Source organism: Neoarius graeffei, chromosome 18 (assembly GCF_027579695.1).
Source record: "Neoarius graeffei isolate fNeoGra1 chromosome 18, fNeoGra1.pri, whole genome shotgun sequence".
Classification (NCBI taxonomy): domain Eukaryota; kingdom Metazoa; phylum Chordata; class Actinopteri; order Siluriformes; family Ariidae; genus Neoarius; species Neoarius graeffei.
The window spans coordinates 19,472,516-19,481,653 of NC_083586.1; the positions used below are offsets into that span (position 1 = coordinate 19,472,516).

General features: G+C 46.6%; 1 pseudogene; it reads right to left on the bottom strand.

Moving 5' to 3' along the window:
- Positions 1–723: 723 nt before the first annotated feature.
- LOC132865723 (uncharacterized) lies at positions 724–8,070 on the bottom strand (annotated as a pseudogene).
- Between the last annotated feature and the right edge of the window lie 1,068 nt (positions 8,071–9,138).

Genomic DNA, 9,138 nt, shown 5'->3' on the forward strand with positions numbered 1-9,138 from the left:
GCACCAGCAAAAGAAAATGCTCCAAGGTTGAGACAGCTGTATGGCCCTGCAGCCATAAGGTTGTTGGTGCTTGTGGTGGTGGGCACCAGTGGTAAAGGGAGCCATCAAACTGATGTAGTCTTATCAAGCTTGCTTAGCTTGTAGGACTCTGGAGGCAGCTGATAGATACAGACAGGCAAAGTGGAGTGCAGCAAAAAGTAAAGCAAAAACTCAGGTGTGAGAAGAGTTCAGTGAGGCAAAGAAGCATGACTTTCGGTTGGCTTCGAAGAGAATCTGGCAAACCAGCAGATGACTCAGGAGGGGGAAGCAGTGTTTTGCCTCTACTGTATACAGTGGGGATCAAGTGCTGCTAATCTCAGCTGAGGACATAGTCAGGCAGTGGAAGGAATAATTTGAGGATCTCCTGAATCCCACTGACATGCCTTTCATAGAGGAAGCAGTGTATGAGGACTATGAGGATTCAGGCTAGGCCTAAGATCACTGAGGTGGTTAAAAACTCTTCAGTGGCAGGGCCCCTGGAGTGGATGAGATCCACCCTGAAGCCAGAATGTTGTGGGGTTGTCTTAGTTGACATGCCTTTTCAAGATTGCATGGAGGTCGGTAGACTGGGGTAGTGTTCTTAAAAAAGGGGACCAGAGAGTGTGTTCCAATTTTATGGGGAAACACACTCCTCAGACTTCTGGGAAGGTCTGTGCCAGGGTGGTGAAGAGGAGAGTCCATCCCTTAGTTGAACCTCAGATTCAGGTGGAACAATGTTGTTTTTGTCCTGGTTGTGGGACACTGGACCAGCACTTTACCGTCATGAGGGTACTGGAGGGTGCATGACAGTTTGCCCAATGAGTCTACATGTGCTTTTTGGACTTGGAAAAGGCATATGACCCTGTCCCTCAAGGTGTCCTGTGGGTGGTGTTTCAGGAATATGGGGTACCAGGCCTGCTGCTATAGACCATTCTGGCCCTGTATAACCAGAGCAAGAGCTCGATTCAAATTGCTGGCAGTAAATCAGACTCATTCCAGGTGGGTGTTGGTCTTTGCCAGGGCTGCCTTTTGTCATTGATTCTGTTCATAACTTTTATGGACAGAAGTTCTAGGTGTAGCCAAGGGGTGGAGGGTGTCCAGTTCGGAGGGCTGAGGATTGCATTATTGCTTTTCACGGATACTGTGGTCCTGTTAGCTTCGTCAAACTGTGTCCTACAGCTTGCATTGGAGAGGTTTGCAGCTGAGTATGAAATAGCTGGGGTGTGAATCAGCACCTCCAGTTCTGAGCTTCTAAGCTGGAAGAAGGTGAATTGCCTGCTAAGGGTTGGGCCTGAGTCCTTACTTCAAGTGGAGTTCAAGTATCTCAGGGTCTTGTTCACAAGTGAGGGATGAAAAGAGGAAGGGGTTCACAGACAGATTGATTTATCTTCTGCAGTGATGTGGACACTGCACTGTTCTTTCATGGTGAAGAGAGAGCTGAGCCAGAAAGAACAACATTGGGGATACAAGTGGTGGAAATGAGCTTTCTCCAAAGGGTGTCTGGGCTCACACTTAGAGACAGAGTGAGGAGCTTAGACATTACGGAGGGGCTCAGAATGCAGCTTTTGCTCCTTTTGAAAGGAACCAGTTGAGGTGGTTTGGGTAACTGTCTAGGATGCATCCCAGACATCTCCTAGGTGAGGTGTTCTGAGCATGCCCAACAGGGAGGAGACCCTGGGACAGACCCAGAACATGCTGGAGAAATTGCATCATTTGCCTGGCTTGGGAACCCTTAGTGTCCCCCTCCCAGAAAAGCTGGAGGAGGTGGTTGGGGAGAGGGAAGCCTGGGCATCTCTGCTGGAACTGCTACCCACATGACCCAGACCCAGAAAAGTGGCATAAAATGGATGGCTAGATGGAGCAGTTTGAAATATTTCCTATTCAAAGTCTATGGGAAAATGGATGGATAGAGGGATTAAAAAGAGGCATGTAGATGGAACATCAAAAAGAAAAGCCAAAGCCATCATCCTAGTTATAAGACCTATGCAACAAAGTTTCTCCATTCAGTGGTAATAGAATTTTTAATCCTAATAATGAACAAAGAAGAAAAAGAAAATAGAAAATATTATTATCACAGGTGGATTTTTTTTAAATTCTAACAAATACTTTTTTGGGTGGGCGGCATGGTGGTGTAGTGGTTAGCACTGTCGCCTCACAGCAAGAAGGTCTGGGTTCGAGCCCTGTGGCCGGCGAGGGCCTTTCTGTGCGGAGTTTGCTTGTTCTCCCCGTGTCCGCGTGGGTTTCCTCCGGGTGTTCCGGTTTCCCCCACAGTCCAAAGACATGCAGGTTAGGTTAACTGGTGACTCTAAATTGACCGTAGGTGTGAATGTGAGTGTGAATGGTTGTCTGTGTCTATGTGTCAGCCCTGTGATGACCTGGCGACTTGTCCAGGGTGTACCCCGCCTTTCGCCCGTAGTCAGCTGGGATAGGCTCCAGCTTGCCTGCGACCCTGTAGAAGGATAAAGCGGCTAGAGATAATGAGATGAGATGAGATCCTAATAATGAACAAAGAAGAAAAAGAAAATAGAAAATATTATTATCACAGGTGGATTTTTTTTTAATTCTAACAAATACTTTTTTTTTTGGGTGGGCGGCATGGTGGTGTAGTGGTTAGCGCTGTCGCCTCACAGCAAGAAGGTCCGGGTTCGAGCCCTGTGGCCAGTGAGGGCCTTTCTGTGCGGAGTTTGCATGTTCTCCCCGTGTCCGCGTGGGTTTCCTCCGGGTGCTCCGGTTTCCCCCACAGTCCAAAGACATGCAGGTTAGGTTAACTGGTGACTCTAAATTGACCGTAGGTGTGAATGTGAGTGTGAATGGTTGTCTGTGTCTATGTGTCAGCCCTGTGATGACCTGGCGACTTGTCAGGGTGTACCCCGCCTTTCACCCGTAGTCAGCTGGGATAGGCTCCAGCTTGCCTGCGACTTGTAGAACAGGATAAAGCAGCTACAGATAATGAGATGAGAGAGAGAACTTTTTTGGGTTTGAGTGTTGACCTCTGTGACCTCTGCAGTGAAAAGACTAAATTTATGTATTTCAAGTAACAAGAAGAATACACCAAGATGAAGAAAAAAAACAATAAAGACCTTATAGACCTACATTATAACAATAATCCTTTCTTCATAGGTGGTATCCATAACTTTACTTTATCTTGAAATCATAAATCTTAATTTGTGTGTTAATGTGTGAAACAGTTTAAAAGCTCATACTTAAAATCTCAATCCTCATATGTCTGTGAAGGTTCTCAGTCATCCAGGTCATTGTAACCATAGGTGACAAAGAAGGCAACTGGACTTGCTTGAAATTCCTGAAGATGTTTCACCTCTCATCTGAAAGGCTTCTTCAGTTCTGTCTGACTAGTGGGGAGTTTCAGGTATTTATCCTCTAGTGGACCAAAAGCAATCCTAAGGAGAGTTGTTGAGGTCACATGGGTCGTTGACCCTCTCAGTCATCCTGTAGGTGTTAGGGTCACTGAAGGCTGGGTGTGAATGGTGTTAGCAGCCTTTAGGGTTGTTAGGATGACCTGTGGGTTGATGGCTTTCTTTGCCATCATGTGAGTCATTGAAGTCATCTGAGTCTTGGTGTGGATGTGTATTCAGTTTTCTGGGACGTGTGCCAAAGACTGCATTGTAGGTGGCTGATAAGTGGTGTCTCAGGCCACCTCCTCTGTTCAGTGATGGCTGTTCCAGGTTGACAAAGATGGCTTCTTTTACTCCTCTTTCAAATCACCAGTCTTCTTTAGCTAAAATGCGTACATTGCAGTCTTGAAACAAGTGTTCTTTGTTATTGAGATGAAGATAGACTGCAGAGTCCTGGCCTGAGGAACTGGCTCTCTTGTGTTGAACCATACACTTTTGAAGGGGTTGTTTTTTTTTCCCCCAATGTACCGGTACAGGTCTGTGCATTCCTCACTACAATGAATTGCATGCACTATGTTGTCCTGTTTGTGTTTGGGTATTCTGTCCTTAGGTTGAACCAGTTTCTGCCTCAGAGTGTTACTGGGTCTGAAGTGTACAGGGATGTTATGTTTGTAGAAGATCCTCCTGAGTTTCTCAGATAGTCCAGAAATGTAGGGAATGACAATGTTCTTGTGTTTGTTGCTGTTTTCTTCCATGTCCATTTTGTTTCTTTTTCTGGTCTTGACAAAAGCCCAGTTGGGATACCCACACTTCTGAAGTGCTTCCTTGATGTGTTTTTGTTCCTTCTCTTTTCCCTCTACCATTGTAGGAATGTTCCAAGCCCTGTGATGTAAGGTCCTAATGACCCCCAATTTGTGTTCCAGTGGGTGGTGAGAATCAAACAGTAAGTACTGGTCTGTGTGTGTGGGTTTCCAGTAGACCTTGATGCCAAGGCTTCTGTCTTGTATGATGTGCATGCTGCAGACCAAAAAGGCTAGGTTGTTTCCACTGATGTCTTACCGAGTGAACTTGATGTTGATATCCACTGCATTGATGTGCTCTGTGAAGGCTTCCACCTCATGGGTTTTGATTTTTACCCAGGTGTCATCCACATACCTGAACTAGTGGCTGGGAGTGACTCCTGAAAAAGTGGTCAAGGCTTTGTTTTCCACTTTCTCCATGTGTAGATTGGCCACTGTAGGGGACACCAGTGAGCCCAAGGCACATCCATGCTTCTGTCTGTAGAAACATTTGTTGAACTGGAAATAGGTGGTGGTCAGGCAGAGGTCAAACAGGGTGCAAATGTGGTCCATAGTAAGATTTGTTCTGTCTGGTAAGATGCTGTCTTGAAGAAGTCATTTCTTAACTGAGTCAACTGCTTCTGTGGTGGGAATGCAGCTGAAAAGAGAAGCGACCTCAGAGGAAACCATGGTTCCATCTGAGTCCAGCTTTAGGTCTGCAGCTTTCGTGGCAAAATCTTGGGAGTTATTGACGTGATGTAGCGTGTTTCCAACAAGGGGAGCCAGGATGGTGGCTAGGTGTTGGGCAATGTTATTAGTGACTGAGTTTATGCTGCTGATGAAGGGCCTGAGTGGAGCTCCTTCCTTGTGAATCTTGAGGAGTCCATAAATGAGAGGAATGGCTTCACCAGGGTAGTCTTGGATAAGATTATCCAAGGCTACCCTGATTATCCCACATCCAAGATTATCCCCACAAGCCTACACCTGAGTTCCACCATCAAACTTCCCCATGATACGGTCTGTTGTACAGAGATCGGTTGATGGCATGGTCCTTTTCTAGTTGTTGTAGGCAGCTCACAATTTTCTTTTTGTAACTGTTGGTGGGATCCTGCCTCAGGGTTTCATAGGCAGTTATATTGCTGAGGAGACTGGTCATCTTTGAGTGGTAGTCTGCTGTGTTTAGCACCACTGTGCATCTCCCTTTGTCAGCAGGAAGGATGGTGATGTTCCGGTCTCTTTGAAGTGATGTAAGAGCCCTCCTTTCTTGGATGGTGAGATTGGAGGGGGGTGCTTTCGCACTGGAGAGGACAGCTGATACTTTCAATCTAAGTTGTTCCACCTCTGTGTTGGTCAAATTATTGTTTCTGATGGCTGACTCTGTGGCTGTGATGAGATCTACCACTGGTATCTACTCTAGTGAAACTGCAAAGTTTAGTCCTTTGGATAAAACACCCTTCTCTGGTTGGGTGAGTTTTCTGTTGGTTAAGTTCTTCAACCACTTCTCTTGGATGTCAGGTTGTGTTGCCTGGTTAGATTTCTTCCTCCAAGCCAGCACTTCTGTCTTGTGAGAAGAGGTGGTTTTAGACAGCAGTGTTTGAAATTTGTGTATCTGTCATGCCTTGCCTTGTGTTGTAAGATTCGTGCCTTCTCAACGAACTCAGAGACTCTGTCAGGTTGCAGACACTTATTGATGTATGTGCAGGAGAGACCGGGGAATGCAGACTAGCAAACAAATCCAAAACGCTAGATGAAATTGAAGTTGAGGGACAGGCAGGGGTTGATCTATCAACAGACAGAGTAATAAGGGCTAGACTAAAGAGTAATGAGAATGAGACAATAATGAGGTTCAAGAACATGATAAGGCAGGCAGAATAACAAGGCTTGGTATGACAGGTAAGACACTGAATGATACTTTGCATCGAGTGAGTGTGGGAGAGGTGTTTATATAGCATGGGCTGATTAACCCAGAAATTAGTGACAGGTGTAATTAATAGACAGGCGATAGAGGGCACTGTGGTTCTTTGGTGTTGTAGTTCAGATTGGCCATGTTTGTAGTCTGACTGGAAGTGATACTATCTATCACATTACTGACAGAACCCCCCTCCCCCCCAGGAGCTCCCTCCAGGAGCTACATTCTTCCTAGGGCTTTTTGGGGTGTTGGTTATGACATTCTTGAGTAAGGAGAGGGTCTAGGATGTCCTTAGCTCCCACCCAGCTTTATTCCTCTGGTCCGTAGCCCTCTCAATCTACCAGGTACTCTAGCTGGCCTCTTCTACGTCTAGAGTCTAGGATCTGATTTACCTGGTAGATGCATTCTCCTTCTGGGCCAGGAGACAGTTGGTTGGGGGTGGGCATATTCTCAGACAGGGGACCCTGGATGGAGGGTTTGAGTCAGGAGACGTGGAAGGTGGGTGACAGATGACTGTGAGGTGGGAGCTCAAGTCTACAGGAAACTTCGTTGATGTGCTGGAGCACCCTGTACAGTCCAATGTAGCGTGTCTGTAATTTTTGGCATGTGTTGGGTTCCCTAAGGTCCCTGGTAGACACCCATACCCGATTGCCAGGAGAGTACTTGGGGTTCTTTCTCTGGTGCTTATCGGCGTATTCCTTGTACTTGGCATTAACTGAGGTGATGCATTGGTGAACTTCCTCCCAAATCGACTGGCTATGAGTGAACCACTCTTCCTCAGCCTGTACCCATGCTGGAGAGTTGTCCCAAGGAAACAGGGGAGGTTGGTAGCTGAGCATACACTGGAAGGGTGTAAGTTGTGCGGTTGAGATAGTTTTGCGTGTATTCAGTCCATGGGATGAATCGGGCTCAATCCCCTTGGTTTTGCATGCAGAAGATTCTGAGGAAACATCCTATCTTTTGGTTGGCTCTCTCTATCTGGCCATTTGACTGGGGATGATATCCCGAAGTGAGGCTCACCGAGACCCCTAGCTGCTCCATGAAGCTGGCCCACAGATGAGAGGTGAATTGAGGGCCATGGTCACTGACTATGTCCTCTGGGATGTCGAAGTATTGGAACACATGCTGAAACAATAATTCAGTGGTCTGAAAAGCTGTGGGTAGGCCAGATAACGGGATGAGTCTCAGCGCCTTGGAGAAGCGGTCAATGATGACCAAAACTGTGGAGTTGCCTTGGGATGGCGGCAGGTCGGTAATGAAGTCGATTGCCAGGTGGGACCATGGTCTCTGAGACACAGGAAGCGGGCATAGTTTGCCAGCCGGAGGAGTTCAAGGGACCTTGGCTTGAGTGCACTCAGTGCATGAAGAGATGAAATGGATGATCTCAGTCAGCATGTTCTCCCACCAGTACTTGTTTCACAGCAGTTGGTGGGTGCAATGGCTGATGGGATGACCAGTGGTGGGAGAAGTGTGTGTCCATATGATGAGCCTGCTCCTGAGATGATTAGGGACATACAGGCTGCCCGGTGAGCAGTTGACTGGAGGATTCTGTGGTTGTGAGTCCCTTATCTCCTTGTTGAGGTCCCAAGTGATCACCTGGATGAAGCATTCAGGTGTCAGGATGGGATGAGGTTCCTGGTCGTGAAGAGATGGGCTGAAGATGCATGACAGGGCATCAGCCTTGGTGTTTTTGGTGCCAGGACGATAGGATATTGTGAAGTTGAAACGGGTGAAGAACTGCTCATTGGGCTTGTTCAGTCTATTTTGCCTTCTTGAGATACTCAAGGTTTTTATGATCAGTAAAAATGACAAAGGGGTGTGTGGCCACCTCCAACCAGTGCCTCCATTCCTCTAAGGCAAGCTTGATAGCCAGTAGCTCTCGGTTCCCGACATCATAGTTTCTCTCTGCTGGAGTGAGCTTTTTGAAGAAGAATGCTATCGGGTGGAGCTTGGGCCTTTCACCAAAGCCCTGGGAGAGAACCCCTCCTACACCAATCTCAGAGGTGTCCATTTCAAACATGAAAGGTCAGGCCAGGTCTGGATGCTGAAGGATAGGGGCTGTGGTGAAAGCCATTTTAAGCCTGTCGAAGGTCTCTTCAGCTGTGGGGTTCCAGTGGAGGCATTTAAGTCCCTTCTTCAGGAGGGAGGTTGGGGCACCACGAGGGTGCTGAACCCTCTAATGAAACGATGATAAAAGTTTGCAAAGCCAAGGAAACGTTGGAGCTCCTTCACCGAGGTGGGTACGGCTAGGATGAGACTGCAGTTACCTTGGAGGGGTCCATGCTGACCCCTTCAGCACTGATGTACCACCCCAGGAAGGAGATATTATGCATGTGAAATTCACTTTTCAGTCTTGACATAGAGATGATTCTTAGACAGGCACTTGAGTACTGATCGAACATGGTTAAGATGACTTTCTTTGTCAGGGGAGTAGATCAGGGTGTCATTTATGTAAGCTATGACATACCTCCCCAACACGTCTAGCAGCACGTCATTAATGAGGCATTGGAACACGCTTGGCGCTGAAGAGAGGCCATAAAGCATGACCCAGTACTCAAAATGGCCAGCGCTGGTACTGAAGGCGGTCTTCCATTTGTCACCCTTGCAGATGCAGACCAGATTGTAGGCAGTACATACAATGGTGCTTGAAAGTTTGTGAACCCTTTAGAATTTTCTACATTTCTGCATAAATATGACCTGAAACATCATCAGATTTCCACACAAGTTCTAAAAGTAGATAAAGAGAACCCAGTTAAACAAATGAGACAAAAATATTATACTTGATCATTTATTTATTGAGCAAAATGATCCAATATTACATATCTGTAAGTGGCAAAGGTATGTGAACCTCTAGGATTAGGAGTTAATTTGAAGGTGAAATTAGAGTCAGGTGTTTTCAATCAATGGGATGACAATCAGGTGTGAGTGAGCACCCTGTTTTATTTAAAGAACGGGGATCTATCAAAGTCTGATCTTCACAACACATGTTTGTGGAAGTGTATCATGGCACGAACAAAGGAGATTTCTGAGGACCTCAGAAAAAGCATTGTTGATGCTCATCAGGCTGGAAAAGGTTCCA